General features: G+C 37.7%; 1 non-coding gene across 1 annotated transcript; it reads right to left on the bottom strand.

Moving 5' to 3' along the window:
• Nucleotides 1–3,580: 3,580 nt before the first annotated feature.
• Nucleotides 3,581–3,743, bottom strand: LOC123616095 (U1 spliceosomal RNA). The gene has a single exon (XR_006723953.1). It is a non-coding gene; the product is annotated as a U1 spliceosomal RNA (small nuclear RNA).
• Nucleotides 3,744–18,088: the final 14,345 nt, after the last annotated feature.

Here is an 18,088-nt window from a genome sequence, read left to right as displayed (position 1 = left end):
ACCTGTGCTCTGTACTCTACTCAGCTGGGCACACTCTTCGGCACTGACCAGGGGGTGGGGCCACTTCCTAACAGGAAGGACCTCGGTCCTGGGCTCATTGTGTCTATTTCTACTTTCTAGGTCCATCAGTATTAGCAGGCTCCGTGTCTATGACCCATACATATGTCTGTCTGCCCCATGGGAAAGTGTTTCATTCAGTAATTAATGCATGTATTTATCTAATAATTTATCCGTCTATTCCTTTGGGCATGTATTCATACATTAGTGCAGTCATTCATTCAGGACACGTTAAGTAGAAGATTTACCCCAGAAGGATCGATGATAATCAGAGACCCACATGGGTGCCCAGGGAAAGGTCCCAGGCTGTAGACCTGCAGCTCTGTTGTTGGTGTTGTATAAATTGAGATCATAGCATTGTGCTGGCCAACCCTTTTTGGTCCACTGACTTTGAACAAATTCTTGTTTTACCAAACCCAAAGCAAAATGTGCTGACTAAGCCTCCTTTACCAGGAAAACTGTATTACATTTCTCTTTGTGATAGGAAAGGTTAGAACAACAATGTGTAACCTTAACAACTCTGAGCACTAAATCCGTACCATGTCAGCTATGAAAAAATAGATGTCCCTGCATTCAAGTGACAGACTTTATTTGACAAGTTTATGTACCTTTGTGCTAAAGGATGAGGGACATTTTTTTAAAAAGCAAAATTCAGACTTTGTGTCCTTAAGGGGCTTATAATCCAGTTGGAGAAATAAGACCAATTCACCTAGAGTTGTAGATAATAGAACTAAGGAGTGTTTTATGTTGAAAGCTGCCTAAAGACCATCTGGAACACAAATGAACTTACTACAAAACAGAAAGAGACTCAGACATAGAAAAGAAACTTATGGTCACCAAAGGGAAAAGAGGGTAGGAGGGATAAATTGGGAGTTGGGATTAGCAGGTACAAGCTACTATATACAGAATAAACAACAAGGTCCTACTGTATATCACAGGGAAGTATATTCAATAGCTTGTAATAACTTGTAATGAAAAAGAATGTGTATATATATATATAACTGAATCACTATGCACCAGAAACTAACACAACATTGTAAATCAACTATACTTCAAAATTAAAAAAAAACCAAAAAACAAAAAACACCAAAAACCCACCAATCTGGTTTGAAATTCCCTATCAAAGTGGAATTCCCCCTACAAAGTACTCTGCAAATAGTTTTATTTATTTATTTATTTAAATTAAAGTATAGTCAGTTTACAATGTTGCATCAATTTCTGGTGTACAGTGCAATAATTCAGTCATATAGGAACATACATATATTCGTTTTCATATTCTTTTTCACCATACGTTACTACAAGATATTGAATATAGTTCCCTGTGCTATACATTATAACCTTGTTGTTTATCCATTTTATATATATCTGTATCTGCAAATCTCGAACTCCCAACTTATCCCTTCCCACCTCCTGCAAATTATTTTTTCAGCTTTGTACCAGAACTCCTGGTGAGGAAACTACTATTAACTTTTTTAATTAGAAAAGCTACAGATAGACATTACTATCTATAAAATAGGTAAACAACAAAGACCTACTGTATAGCACAGGGAACTATATTCAATTTTTTTTAATGAGCTGTAATGGAAAAGAATCTGAAAAAATATATATGTATGTGTATGTATAACCAAATCGCTTTGCTGTACACCTGAAACTAACATAAATCGACTACATTCCAATTAAAATAAGAATTTTAAAAGAAAGAAAGAAAGACAAGAAAAGCTGTATGTGCTTAATGCAACACATTGAAACAATATGGCAGAGTATCGCAGTAAAGTCAAGCCTCACCTCAAATCCCCCACCTCCCTACCATCTGTTACAGGATGGTGAGAGTGGCTAACGATTTTCTGTACTTATACAGGTTTTCACTCCATACTTTCAATTGTAATCTGTTTTTAAAATTAGATAACATGTACAATATAAATATCAAAGCGTATAAAAGAATATACAATGGAAAGAAAGCCTTTCTTCTATCCCTCTCCCTCTAGCACCTCAGTTCTGCTCCCCAGTGGCAGCCACTGTTGCTACTTTTATGTGTAGCCTTCCAGAGATAGTCTGGGCATTTTAAAAGCATATGTTATTATTTCTTTTATTAAACCCAAGTGTTCGCAGATTAAGTGCAATATTTTCCCCTTAATAACATATCTTAGAAATTATTCCATACCATTACTTAGAGCAAGCTGCTTTATTCCTTTTCACTGGTGCATAGCATTTCCTTGTACAGATATGTCATTTATTGAATCAATCTATTTATGAAGATTTTGGTGTTCCTGCCCTTTTATTATTACAAACAAGTCTGCAATGAATAATGACTATATTACATCTTTTTTTTTCATGTGCGTGTAGATTTGTAGGATACATATCTAAAAGCAGAATTGCTGGGTCAAAGAGCAGATGCATTTATTACTTTGCTAGATATTGTCAATTGCTCTCAGTAGACATTATATCAATTTGTATTCCATTCATCAATTATGAGAATACTTTTTCCCCATACTCTTACTAGGATATTAATGACTAAACAACTTCTGCCAATTTAGTAGGTCAGAAATAGTTACCTTTAGGTGTTTTCATTTGCACTTCTCTTATGAAGGAAGTTGAGCATTTTTTTCATATATATGAGAGTCATTGTGTTTATTTTCAGTCTGTTCACATCCTTTAGCTATTTTTCTGTTAGTTTTTTCTCCTTGTTGCTTTTCTTGTCAATATGTAGATTTATATACATACATAGTTTTTTCTTTCTTTTTTTGGCTGGGGAGATAATTAGATTTATTTATTTATTTATTCTTAGAGAAGGTACTGGGTATTGAACCCAGAACTTCACACATGCTAAGCATGTGCTCTTCCACTTGAGCTATACCCTCCCCCCATACATACATGTTTTTATTTAGAATAATTAAAATTAAATTTTAAATGAAATTAAAATTTCCAGTTTGTTAGTTCTCTTATAATTGTTTTTTTCCATGCAGGAATTTTTTTTTAAAATGGCTGAATTTAGTGAATTTAAGTGAAATAAGTCAGATAAAGAAAGACAATTATTGCATGATCTCACTTATATGTGGAATCTAAAAAGTAGAACACATAGTAACAGAGTAGAATGGTGATTACAAGAGGCTGGGGGCAGGGGAAATGGAGAAATGTTGGTCAAAGGGTACACATTTTCAGTTATAAGATGCGTAAGTTGGGGAGACCTAATGTATAGCATGGTGACTAGAGTTACTTACTTGAAATCTACTAACATAGTATATCTCGAGGGTTCTCACTACCACCAAGAAAAAAAAAAAAGGTAACTGGATGAGGTGAAGGATATGTTATTAGCTTGATTTTGGTAATCATTTCACAAGGTACATCAAAACATCATGTTGTACACCTTAAATATATACAATTTCAATTTCCAATTATATTTCAGTAAAGCTAGAAAAAAAACCTCTGGAATTAATTAGTATTTTCTCTTTTTTTAATTTTATTTTTCTTTTTTGGGAGGGGGTAGGGAATTAGGTTTATTTATTTCTTTACTTATTAACAAGATCAGAGGAAAGTGAGAACACAGTCCCTCACTACCACAAATTATGCAGTCGAATTTCCCACATTTGGGGAAATCGCAAGGGTCAGCACATCTGGAGTGCAATGGATAAGCCTCGCCTGGGAAAACCACCTTCGTGATCATGGTATCTCCCCTGCCAGATAAATATGTGTGTGTGTGTGTGTGTGTGTGTGTGTGTATTTTTTAAACAGAGGTATTGAGGATTGAACCTACGACCTTGTGCATGCTAAGCACATATTCTACCACTGAGCTGTACCCTCCCCCTAGAATACCATTTTTTGTGATAAACCAAGTTTATATATATAAATTATATACAACTTTACGTATATGTTTCTAGGCTTTTAATTTTGTTTCATTTATCTATCTGCCTAGTGTTAAAAAACAGAACTCAACAATCGAATTGACTTTATTAGGAAGATTCATGAATTGGATAGAATCCCATCTGGCACTGGAAAAGACTGCAAGGGGCTATACAAAATGGAAGGTCTTTATAGGAAGAAGGGTGGGGCAAGGAGCTATCAGCAAAAGAGAAGAAAGGATTATTTTAGGCCAGGACATCTTTTTTGTTGGAGGAAGGGAACAGCCAGGGTTTTATTATACAGACTGGTTCTTTTTGATTGGTGAGGGGTGGAAACGGAGAGGGCCCACATGACAGATTGCCTTACAGGTGCTTGACCTGAAAATTCCAGACTGGTCTGTTAAGATTACATTTCTGGGAGAGGTTGAAACTGCAGTTAGATCCGGTATAAATCTAGGCTTGGTATCATGGGTTTTTAACATGAATGACTGATGCCATTTTGGCACCATGCTTTTCCTTTTAACACTAGTCACATCCCTTACAGTCCTGTTTTTATTATTCTATGTTTAATACATAGAAGAGGTGGTCTTCCTTTTCTTTTTTTTTTTTTCCAGGATTATTTTTAAGAATTTTCCCAGATTGGGGGTCGGGGGAAGTGTATAGCTCAGTGATAGAGCGCATGCTTAGAATGCATGAGGTCCTGGGTTTCACCCCCCCAATACCTCCATTAATGAATAAACAAACAAACAAACCTAATTACCCTCCCACCCAAAAAAAGTAGAAATAAAAAAAATTTTTTAAAGAATTTTCCCGATATTCTTGGAATATAAATTTTAAAATTGTGTAGTTACAGAAACTTGATGTTTTATTCCTGGTTATGCTAAATGTATAGATTAATTTATGGTGTATAGATATCTTTATAATATTGAGTCTTCCTACCCAATATGTGTGTTGTCCTCTTCCTAGCAGACTATTTTTTAAGGCAACCCATTCCATCATTGGATGATTCTAATAGTTTTTAAAGTTCCCCTTGTTTTGAAGTACATCTCTATATTTTCTAGGCAATAGTTCTAATTTTGTCCTTTGAAACTATACAGGAGTCAATATTTGAAGTATTAAACATGATCTACAAAAAAGCTACATCAGTGCTACCCGACCTTCCACATCATGGCACATGAAGGAAATCATAGTGTGCACATGGAACCCTGGGGTAATTAGATGAACTTTTTGCATCCAAGGTGATGGTGGTGGGAGGGAGGGAATCAGGCTGCTCCAGTCACTACTTCTGCTGACTTGAGAGCTGAGGGGGCTGCAGCTGGCACTGTGTGAAACCCCCATGGAGTCCATCATCTGGGAGGCTCTTCACTAGAAGTTCCTCTCCTTGCCTCTCTCGCCTTCTCTCATTTCACTTCTGCTCCCTGAACCTGCTTTTCTTTTTAGACCTTAATATACCAAACACATTCTCTTTTTAGGGCCTTTTCATTTGCTGTTCCCTCTGCCTAGCTTGCTCTGGCCCCAGAAGTTCACACAGCTGGCTACTCATTCTCTAGATCCCTGGATGATCATACCTAAGGGAGTACTTTCTCTTTCCCCAAGTCATGGTATTTTCTTGGTATCACATCAGTTTTAGAAATTTTCAGATGATTTATGTGTTTATCGTCTCTCTCCCCACCACTAGAATGTAAACTCCAAAAAGGCAGGAGTCACGTCTGTTTGGTTCTATTCTATCCCAGAGCCTTATATAGTGCCCTGCATGGGCACTCAATAAATATTTGCTATGTAGATACAGACTACTATATATAAAACAGATAAACAACAAGGTTCTACTGTATAGCACAGGAACTATATTCAATACCTTATAATAATCTTAGTGGAAAAGAATATTTATGTATAACTGAATCACTATGCAGTATACCAGAAATTAACAGAACACTGGAAATCAACTATATTTTTATTTAAAAAAAATATTGCTATGTGAATGAGTGAATGGTTTCCTACTCTAAATCTTGGAGGATCTCTTCCATGACCACATTAGCTTTTCTTCCCAGGTTAACCTCTCTGCACCTACCTACTTCCCACAATCCACAGCTTCTCCTGGTCTGATCAAAGGGCTGCTGCTGGTGAGCTATGAGTCCTGCTGTTTATACTGTCTCCCCCTCTTTTGGCCATGCTAGCCACAGAGACACCACAGACCTTATCATCCCCCTTGCAGAATCCAGATATACTGTGTCTGCAGTATTCTCGGGACTCATTTGGTTTAGTAACCCTATCAAAAAACGGAAATGAGGTTAACTCGGCAGGAAATGAGGTCAGTTTGGCCACTGATGGCAAAACACTGAACAGTGTGGGAGTTAATAGTCTGAGTTAACAATACAGGATGTGTCCTGTGGCAGTGCAATTTGATGTCCTGTGGCAGGACATCAAATGGACCGTGAACCGTGCAGGGCAGTTTGGGCTCAGACAGGGAAGATCCCTCTGGTGATTGATCACTTTCTGTGTACCTTGGGCAGGTGAGTGAGTGTGGAGTGGGCACTGCTGAGTCCTCCCAGCCTGGGATAAATAGTGGTCAGGGCATAGTAGGAGAATGGCTTTGGTCAAAATCAATAAGCACTATTTGTTAAACCTCCCATACCTTGTGCTAAGCATCTGTTATCTCTACTCCTCCCAATATCCCTGAGTAGGTCATATTAACCTTTTCAGGGAGAGTGAAATGGAAACTTAAATGGCTAAAGGACCTCCCCAAGGTCACAGGGTGATAATGATAAGACAAGGAGTTAATCCAGCCCACACTCCCACTCTGGTCTAGGGCCCCTCTTTTTTTTCTATGCTAAGTGAGGGGAGAAATGCAAATACAGGGCTCTAATGAATTCTTTTGTAAGTGAACATTGGTTTGAATCTATCTACTTGGGTATAACATGCTTAATCAATTCTGAAATGAAAAAGAAGTATCAATGTAGAAAGAAAATCTACAGAAAAATCTAGGATGGTTATCAGCGATGATCATCACACTCAAATTTTCATGTGTCACAGTCCATTAAAAGCTAATAGGCATAAAAGCTAATCAACAGAATATACCCATAAATGAAAATAATGATGTTGTTAATGCAGATGTGGGATACAGTTGAGCTCATTAACCTCCTGTTTCATCCACATCTTTCCTGAATTTATGGAGACAATGATGTAATTATAACCAGAGAGGCCAATTAGAACTATAACTCCACATGGAGGACATTTAATGTTTTCACTGCAGGCTCCTATCTCTGCATTTCTTCTAGATAATCATTGCCACCGGCTGCAGCCCCTCTTCCTTTCCTAGCAACCCTCCTTCCCAGTCCTGCACCAGGATGTTTGAATTGGCACTAGAGGAAGGAGTAAAGTTCTTCTTGGGTGGGGTAGCTGGGAGGTGTGGTCTGAAAACTGCCAACAGCTATTCTTCTATTCACTTGTAGGAACTTGTCTGAGAGGGAGTGGTTGACTTATTGAGAGATGCACAGACGGGAGAAGGAAGAGGAGAAGGAGAGCCAGTCTTAGTTGCCATTGCCCTTGAGGCTTTTTCTGTAGTTGTCTAAGCTAGTAGAGTTGGATTTCTTTCATGTGTAGCCAAGTGGCTGACTGTTGACCTTATGCATTCCAAACACCTCAACCATCAGCTGTCTATTGGCTGTTTGAGGTTCATCCCTTCTGATCCAGGAAGAATTCTGTTTTGTTTATGCTGGGGTGTGTGTGTGTGTGTGGTGTGGTGTGGTGTGGTGTATGTGTGTGTATGTATGTGTGTGGCCCCACCCATTATCTCCTGAGAAATTTCCCTTCCAGTCTCCACCCCTACTAGAGATGTGTTCTCAGGGATGATGCATAAGCTGTAATACTCACTTAGTTGAAATAAAGTTAATTCTACTTTTTAAGTCAATTCCAGCTGTTTAGAAATAATCTATTTTTTTTCTTTCATATTACCCCTAAAATTATGTGTGGGCAAGCCTTGGAGTAAACTATGGAATAGTAGATAAAGCACTAGAATTAGTCAGGACTCAGGGGTTTGAATTATAGCCTGCCTGTGGGATCTTGAGCAAGTTTCTTATGAGTTTTTAAATCTCTCTTCATCTGTTAAATGAAATGAATACATGCAAACATCTAGTACAGTGTCTGGTACACAGTGCATGCTCAGTAAATGTTTGTAAATGAGTAATTTAATGAGGGAATTGAATCCTAGTGGGTCCCTTTTTGAGTTTACTATATGGACAGTAAATTCCCTTTGGTCTTTAGAGCCCCCATTCTTAGTCCACTGAGACCAAAGGTCATACCCCTCCTCTCCTTTTTGTTCAAATGTCAAAGTGCTGGGAGAGAGCATTTGATTGGCAGAGCTTCTGTCACATGCTCAAAGGGGGCAGGGAGAGAAGGAACTTCCTATTGGAAGGATCTTCTAGGGACACTTGCAGCTTCCTTAGTGAGAGGGCAGATTCCTGGGTTAGCTAATTCATGCTCAGGAACTATGAATAAAAAATACCAAGGCGAATTTACCATAAAATTATCACAATATACTTCAAAATCAAAGATATTTATGGAGTCAATTATTTTGGATTATTTGTGCCTTTCCCCCATTCCTTTGAGAGAATAATCAGATTTGACAACCGAAACTCAATAGCTTTGCCATCAACCAAAAACATTTATGAAGCTTCTCACTATGCTAGAAGAGCAAAGGATGTGGAGAGGTGGCAGGTCCAGACCTTAACTGTGAAGACCTTGGCCACTCCAAAGGCAATCTTCCTGCAATAGTGTTCATTTATAAATCAGCAAGTATGCTTCCTTATAGGAACTTCTATAATCTTTTAAGGTCTAGATTGGGACAGCAGACAACCATTTGACTCCATGGAAAGGGATTTTTTTAAATGTATCTTTATTGACGTATAGTCAGTTTACAATGTTGTGTCAATTTCTAGTGTACAGCACAATACATCAGTCATATAGGAAAATACATATATTCATTTTCATATTCCTTTTCACTGTAAGTTACTACAAGATATTGAATATAGTTCCCTGTGCCATACAGTATAAACTTGTTTTTTATCTCATTTTTGGTTCTGTAATCGATTTCCATCTCCTTATTGACTCTTGTATACTAAGTGTTTATTTCCTCTGATTATAAATTTATCCATGGGTTCTTATCCCATAGTGTACTGGATCACAATTAGATAAAGTTCAGATGCTAACATAACTGGTGCTTCCTTTCCTGGACGCCAGGGCAGGCTCACCCAGGTGCAGGTCCTGTTTATTCTATAACTGAGTAGGACCCTATTATCATTGGTGATCATATGGCATTTGTAACTGCATAACTGTATCATGATTGAAAGGGTTTCTCTCATGCTTTTGCTACCTAGGATTGGGCTGGAAGGGATGGGGAACTTGGGGTGATCTGCCCATTCCCTTTGTTTTGCTCCCAACACTTCAGAGATAGCACTTGGGGTTTTGTGCATCTTGTTCATAACTCACCCCAACTGCACACATCTGCAGTTATTTTTAGTTCTTCATAGTTTCTTTGTATTCTGTTGTCCCTGCCTGTGCAAACACTGTAGCAAGAGGGCTCAGGCCTCAGCCTGCCTAAAATGCCAGAAGCATATATCAGCCTGACTTGAAACTGCACACTTTTTTCTCTAGAGCGCTTTTCCACAGACCCCTTTCCTAAGCACCTTTGTTCTAGGCACAAGAATATGAGAAGAGTTCCAAAGTCAAAGGCGAACATCATACCCAGCAGAAGAAAGGGGACTGCTGGATCTGCAAAGGACAATTTTGCAACAAGCTGTTATCCTGTATGGAAACCAGCACCGTTCCTTGAACTCTTACTATGAAACTCCCTACCTTCTCTTTTTGCAAGGCTCACAGCTTTGGAGACATTAGCCCGCTGTGATCTCCTCTGCCTGGCAAAGAAATAAAGGTGCCTTTTCTACTTCATCTAAAACTCTGTCCTTGAGTCTCAATTCAGTAAGTAGGGTCATTGAGTTTTGGCAACAACCCCACCATGACGCAGTTCTGCGCAGGCGCAGCTGGGACCCTGGAGGATGCTGGGAGTAGTTTTCTTGCTAAGACCCACCCCCACCCTCAGTCTGCTCCTCCTGTTGTTAAGTCTAATGGAAGTTTTCCAAAGGTCTTTTTTTAAACCCGAAGTGTAGATTTGCCCTTCTTGTCTAAGTAAACACTTTCCCTGCTGAACTAGGCTCAAGTGTTCGGGAATCCCTGGCTGCCAGAGCCCGTGGTGCAGAAACTCCCTTATTCTGGATTAAAAGGAACAAAGTTCAGTCAGAGTAGGGTCCTGACCAAGGCAGTGTCCCACCTGGGAATACTTCTTTTACTAATCGTTGTCTTTTGTGTCTTTCTTTTCAGTATCAAGGTTAGCTACAGCCAGGCGCTCTTCAGTCCCCTATTCTGATCTCCATGCCCAGTCAGCCCAGCACCTTGGAATGTGTTTACTTCTCACATGCCCCAGAGCAGTCTGAAGCTCACTGGTGTTAGTGGCTCCTGCTGGGCCATTCCTATGCCCTGGGGCTAGTATGTGGAGTTTCAAGTCATCAGCAGGGGAGAGTCCTTTGAGAGGAATTGGCTTTATCTTTTACCTCCAGGCAGAGCCTGAATGAAGATAATGACTTCAAAGGAAGAGGGAGAATTCCAGATAACTTCTAGAGAAAGAAGGATAAACAGAATTTGAGGACTGTCCAATCTGTTTGTCAACGAGGTTAAAAAATTAGTTATACAAAGAAAAATAGCTGAAAAGAGTAACATTGAAATACTGACTTTTTAAAAATAGATGAGATTACAACTGATTTTTCTTCTTTATATCCTTTCTACTAGTCTGTGTTACCTCTTCCTTTTTAAAGTTTTTTTTTTTTTTTTTTTTTTTTTAATCACAAAAGTAAAGTCTACAGATAACAATGCTGGAGAGGGTGTGGAGAAAAGGGAACCCTCCTACACTGTTGCTGGGAATGTAAATTGGTGCAGCCACTGTGGAAAACAGTATGGAGGTTCCTTAAAATACTAACAATAGAGTTGCTATATGATCCAGCAATCCTACTCCTGGGCATATATCCGGAGAAAACTGTTATTCAAAAAGATACATGCACCCCAGTGTTCATAACAGCACTATTTACAATGGCCAAGACATGGAAGCAACCTAAATGTCCACCAACAGATGAATTGATAAAGAAGATGTAGTATATATACACAATGGAATACTACTCAACAGTAAAAAAGAATGAAATCATGTCATTTGCAGAAACATCAATGGACCTAGAAATTATTGAATTTAGTGAAGTAAGTCAGAAAGAGGAAAACGAGTACCATATGACTTCACTTATATGTGGAATCAAGAATATGACACAAATGAACTTATTTACAAAACAGAAACAGACTCACAAACATAGAAAACAAACTTATGGTTACCAAAGTGGAAAGGGGATGGGGGAGGGATAAGTTAGCAGTTTGGGCTTAGCAGATACAAATTACTATATACAAAATAGAAAAACAAGGTGCTAGTGTATAGCACAGGGAACTACTCTCAATATACTGTAATAAACCATAATGGAAAAGAATATGAAAAAGAATGTGTATGTACATGTATAATTCAATCACTTTGCTGTACAATAGAAACTAACACAATGTTGTAAATCAACTATACTTCAATTAAAATTAATTAAATCAGAAAAGTGATGTAGGCTCATTGTAAAACCTTCAAATCACAAGGAAAACTACATTTAAAAAGTGAAAGGATCACTTTACCCAAGGGCCAATACCAATTCCCTCCCAAGTTTATAATCACTGATAAAGTTTTATCATATTTGTATACATGCATATGTACATATATTTAAATAAGGATCCATAGATTTAAACATATGATCACGCTTTTTTCTCTTAGCACTTTTGAAGACTTCAACACCAGGTCTGTCACTTTTTAAATTATTATTTTAAAATATATTTTTATTGAAGTAGTCAGCTTCCAATGTGTCAATTTCTGGTGTACAGCACAATGCTTCAGTCATATGGGAACATACATATATTCGTTTTCATATTATTTTTCACCATAAGTTACTACAAGATATTGAATATAGTTCCCTGTGCTATACAGTATAAACTTGTTGTTTATCTAAGGTCTGTCACTTTTAAATCACTGTTTAGTATTTTGAGGCATGAATATATTGTAATTTGACTAAATTATCTCAATGGATGTTTAGGTCATTTCAAAAATATTTTTTGCAATTACAAACTATACTGGATTCAATATTATTGCATGTACTAACCTGTGTATATGTGTTTTTCTTTGGGATCAATTTAGAGAAGTAGAAATTATGGACTAAAGACCTATCCACTTAAATTCTGGATAGAAGTTGCTAAACTGCCCTTCTGAAAGACTTTACCAATTTATTTTCTGCTCAACAGTGAAATAGAACACCCATTTTTCCATCACTTTGCCAGTAGTGAGTATTACTGGATGTTTAAAATGTTGATAGTTCTGCCTCCCCTCCCTCAAAATTTTATTATATTATTAAAATTCACATTTTTCTGATTGCTAAGAAGGTTGAGTAGCTTTTCGTATCTTTATTGGATGTTTATATCTCTTCTATAAATTACATTTTTACTATCTCTTACAATTTTTCACTGTCTCTTCTTTATTTATTATATATCCCGTGTATTGGTGATTTGGAAGATTATATGGTTTTCCCAGTTTATCACTTGTCTTTTAATCATGATTTGTGTGTGTGTGTATGTGTGTCTGTTTAATTGCATAGAAGATTTAAAAATTTATGCAATGAGGGGGGAGGGTATAGCTCAAGTGGTAGAGCACATGCTTGGCATGTATGAGGTCCTAGGTTGAATCCCTGGTAACTCCTCTGAAAATAAATAGATAAATAAATAGACCTAGTTACCTCCCCCCACCAAAAAAAAAATTTATGCAATGAAAACTGTCAAATTTTTCCTTCACGGTTTCTGGGTTTCATTTCATACTTAGGAAAACCTTTCATTATAAACCGAGTTTATGATAATATTTTCTTATTTTCCTCTAATACTTTTATGGGTTTTTATATTACACCCTTAAATCTGCCTGAAAATTTTATTTGTGTATGGTGTAAGGTGGTGTATAACTTAATTTCTAAATATTCAGTTGCTTAATACCATGCACTGAATACTCATTCTAATTCACTGTTTTCAAAGTGCCATCTTTACTGTAAACTAAATCTATTTTCTTTTCTTTTCTAAATATATTTTCATATAGACACAGTCTGGTTTTTTTTTTCCTGTGATACCATATTTTGTCAATTGCTATTGTCTTTTACTGTGATTTGCTATGTGGTAAGGCGGCTTTCCTCATTGATCATTTTTTAAAATGTTCTTTTCTCTGCTCAGGCATTTTCAAATTGAAGAATCTTGAGAGTCAAATAAGCTTGAGGATGACCATAGGGTCATTTCAATAGATGTCAAAACAAGCCTTTGATGAAATTGAACATCCACAATATGGAATATTATGCAGTTGTTTTAAAAAAGAGAGAGAGAAAGAGAGCCATTTGTACCCTAATGGAAAGATCTCCAATACAAGTGAAGAAAGCAATAGAACAATGCACATCTTATGACTCTCCTGAATTAAAAAATGAAAAGGAATATCCATTTACACCTGTGTATGAAAATATATGTGAATTCAAAAACATAGGTCTGGAGGGATATACCCTTAACTGGAATGGCTTTTGCTTTCGAGGAAAGGATGAGGAGGGTAGAGGTGTCCTGAATACTGTGGGGTGTTATCCAGATGCCCCTCCTTAAGATCAGGGCACTTCACCCAGTGGCCAGGAATGTTGCCTGCTGACAGCTTACTGCAGAGTGCCTCTCCAGGCATTGTACTTAGCTTCGGGTAGCTGCTTTGCCAAGTTTAAGCTCCTCCCTGTGGACAGATTGCATCCAATGACTGCTTACTGTGTGGTACAAATTCATGTTCCCTTTGCTTCAGTTTGGGACAGATACGAAGGGCAGTCTGAGCTTCAGAGCTCCCCCAGGGATTGCTGCAGCCTCTGTTGCAACTGCAACTACTTGGCAACCTAACTTCTCTGCCTGGTCTCACTTCTTTCACTCCTTCACAGATATCTCTGAGAGTACTTCTCAATAACCCACCTGCACACAGATTTGCCTCACAGTCTATTTCCTGGGGTACCCAGCTTGCAACAACAGGCAATAAGTTACCGAGTGATGGAGGATAGGTGGATGGGTTTTTCACATTTTGCTCTCTTATATAACCTGGAATCTTGTATTTATGAGACTTAATTTTTAATTGGTGTTTAAATATTGCCATTAAATAGAAAATATAACAACAATACTGAGCTAACTTTTAAAAAAGAAACTCTCATGCCCCCCCCCCCCCCCCGCCAACGCCTTTCCCCCTTTCCATCCAGTAGTCTCACTACTGTTGCACAACTCATTTCTTTTCTATGTATTTCCCTGAGCGGGGATCACACACAGTCTTATTTTTGCCTGGCTTGTGTGGTGCAAAAAACCAAATAGTAATGCAGATTTCTCATAAAGGTGGACTTTTTACTGCTCCATTAAAATGATAAAAGAGCAAGGCACAGTTGAACCAGAACAGGCATTCAGAGAATTCTGAGAGCTATTGTCTCCGCCTTGGGTCCGGAGCAGGTGAGTTCGTTGTATTCCATGAAAAAGGACATTCCTGGAGGAACTTTACTTAACATCACACAGCCTCTGAGTCAGCACAAGGGTTCTGAGCTCCAAATTCTCAGTGCAACTTTCTTTCCACCAAAAAAAGTTGCTGTTTTCTAAAGACTGAATGTATTCTCTGATTAGGATCCTCCAGGTGAACACAGCAGGTGTCTCTTCTGACAAAAACAGAGAAATTCTTGTCCTTAGAAGGGAAGGGAATAGAGAAACCTGTTCAAAGGACTTGCTAGTCTATGGTCACCCTGAGGAAGTAGCTGTGGTCCTCAGCCACTCAAGAGTCCCTCCCCTAACTTTCCTCCAGAGTTTTATTCTCAAGTTTCTCTGGGCACTGATCTCCAGAAGTTGTAGGGAAACACTCCCCAACTAGTTATTCTCGCACACCCATGAAACTCCCCATTTCAGAGTCAGGAGCTCAGGTTGGCTGATGAACAATTAACCACAAATGGAGTGGTTGCAAACTTTTCTCAAAAATGAGGAATTTCAGGGGGAGAGTATATCTCAAGTGGTAGAGCACATGCTTAACATGCATGAGGTCCTGGGTTCAATCCCCAGTACCTCTGTTAAAGATAAATAAAATAAATAAACCTAATTACCACCCCCCAAGAAAGAGGAATTTCAAAATTGTCTATGCTTGTTGGTCCAGGACAGTTTTGCTTTATTCTGCTCCCCAAAGCCCTCATACAACCCTAAATACAGCAAAAAACAAGTATTGATGAGGACATGGAGAAATTGGAAGCTTTGTGAATTCTTGTTAGGAATGTAAAATGTTACAGCCCCTGTGGAAAACAGTATGGCAGCTCCTAAAGAAATTAAAACTAGAATTACCATGTGATCCAGCAAACCCACGTCTGGGTACATACTCAGAAGAGTTGAAAGCAAGGTCTCAAAGAGATATTTTCACACCCATGTTTGTAGCAGCATTATTCACAATATCTAAAAAGTGGAAGCAAACCAAGAGAACACCAATGGATGGATGGATAAACAAAGTGTGATATATACATACAATGGAACATTATTTAGCCTTAAAAAGGAAGAAATCCTGTTACATGCTACAACATGGATGAATTTTCAGGACATCATGCTATGTGAAATAAACCAGTCACAAAAAGACAAATACTTATGTATGATTCCACCTATCTGAGGTATCTAAATGAGTTAAATTTATAGGGACAGAAAGTTGAAAGATGGTTGCCAGGGGGAGCGGAAAATGGGGAGTGATTATTTAATGAGTATAAAGTTTCAGTTTTGCAAGATGAAGAAGTTCTGGAGATTGGTCACACAACAATCTGAATATACTTAACACTACTAAAGTGTGGTCTTAAAAATGGATAAGATGGTAAAATTTAAGTTATGTACTTTTTTCAGTTAAAAAATGTAAAACACTATATGAACAGGTCAAAAAGCAAATTAGATGTAACTAAAGAGGAAATTAATAAACTAGAAGATACAGCTGCAGAAATTATTCAGAATGCAAAACAGAAACAGAGATATTAGGAAACATTAATGATGCAATGAGAAGCTCTAACATATAGACAACGGGGCTCCAGAAGAATAGAGAAAATAGAAAAAAATATTACTCAAAGACAAAATGCCTGAGAAATTTTCCAGAATTGATGAAAAAATATGAATCCTCTGATTCAGAAATCAGAATGAATCTCAAGAGTAAAAATAATCCATACATACATTCTTTACAGGGAAACTGCAGAAGAACAAAGGCAGGGAGACTGTATAAAAGCATCTCAAGAGCAATCAAAATGAATGATCAACTACTGAAGGCAGTAGGAAAACAGTAAATAAATGGTGGTATCATATGTGTAAAATGTATACAGTTTACATCAATACATGGAATATTTAGTGCTAAAAAGAAATGAGCTATTGAGTCATGAAAATATACAGAGGAAACTTAAATGCATGTTATTAAGGAAAATAAGCCAATCTGAAAAGTCTACATACGGTGTGATTCCAAGCATATGACATTCTGGAAAATTGCAAAAAAATGTTTGCAGAACTATGGAGATGGTAAAAAGATCAGTGGTTGGCAGGGGTTATTGGAGAGGGAGGGATGAATAGATAAAGCACAGGATTTTTAGGGCAGTGAAACTATTCTGCATGATACTATAATGGTGGAGACATAGCATTATAATTTGTCCAAACCCATAGAATGTATGACACCAAGAGTGAACACTGTTGTAACTATAAACTTGGAGTTTATGATGATGTGTTAATGTAGGTTTATGGATTGTAACAAATGTACCACTCTGGTGAGAGGTGTTGATAGTAAAGACTGTCTGTGTGTGTGTGTGTGTGTGTGCGCGTGCGTGTGTATGTAATGTTCAGAGGGTAAACAGAAACTCTTGTACTTTCCACTCAATTTTGCTGTCAATCTAAAACTACTCTGAAAAATAAGGTCTATTTTTTTTAAAAAACCCAAGAGGAAAAAAAAACACCCAAGTGTCCAGAAAGAAAAAAGAAATAACCACCACGAGCAACAACAAAAGAACAATAATTACATTGACAGCAAACATCTAGACACAGAACAATTTAGCAAAATTTTAAAATACACATAACAAAAAATTTAATGCTGGTTATTATGAGAGACGATGATGCCCTATTCCCTACTCCCTTCCACCCACCCTCTGTCTTCATTAAGGTGGATGGTAGCTTTTATTTTGTAAGTAGGAGACGGGATAAACCAAGGTGAAGGAAAGGAGGAGAAAGTTTATTGAAGGAGGAAGGGCATTTGTTTTTAAATAGTGATATTGACCTTGGGAGACAAGGGGTCTAGAAAGGCCATTGGTCCGTTTCCACTTTTGGAGGGTAAGATTATTATTGTATCAGTCTCTGACTTCAGTCACTTTCGGTTATGGTGCCTCTTGTATAGGAGCTTAGAGCTCTGGATGCATGATCCCATTTAGTCTCTGAGAGAAGTCGTTCACTAACTCTGTTAGACAATGCCAACCAACATTTCTAGATATCTTGGTTGCTCTTATGATTCCTGATATTTGTTGGTTGAAATTCTGCAGGTTCCCTGTGATTCCAATGTGTTTTTTTTTTTTTTTTCTGCTTATGGGCAGAGTAAGGCAGGATAAGATTTTGAAAATTTTTATTTCCAACCTGGACCTTTCTCAGGAACTCCAGACTGCTAACAGAATATTGCCACTGGAATGTCTACATAAGCATCTCAAATTTAATGTCCCAAAATCAAGCTCTTGATTTAGTTCTTTCAACTTGCTTATCTTGCTGTTTTTCCTATCTCAAAATGGCAACACCACCCTTTCAGATGCTTAGGCCAAAAACTTAGAAGCATCTATCTCTTCCTTCTTCTCTTGTACCTCATGTCCAGTCTATCAGGGAATCCTGCTGCCTCTATCTTTCAAAATATGTCCAGAATCCAACCACCACTCATCACCTCTGCTACTACCACACTGGTCCAAGTCTCCTTAGTCTCTCACTTGGATGACTACAGTGGCCTCCTTAATCATGGTAGAAGCTCA

Source organism: Camelus bactrianus, chromosome 1 (genome assembly GCF_048773025.1).
Source record: "Camelus bactrianus isolate YW-2024 breed Bactrian camel chromosome 1, ASM4877302v1, whole genome shotgun sequence".
NCBI classification, from domain to species: Eukaryota; Metazoa; Chordata; class Mammalia; order Artiodactyla; family Camelidae; genus Camelus; species Camelus bactrianus.
The sequence above is the reverse complement of the archived record's forward strand: the minus strand, read 5'-3'. Positions and strand labels throughout refer to the sequence as shown.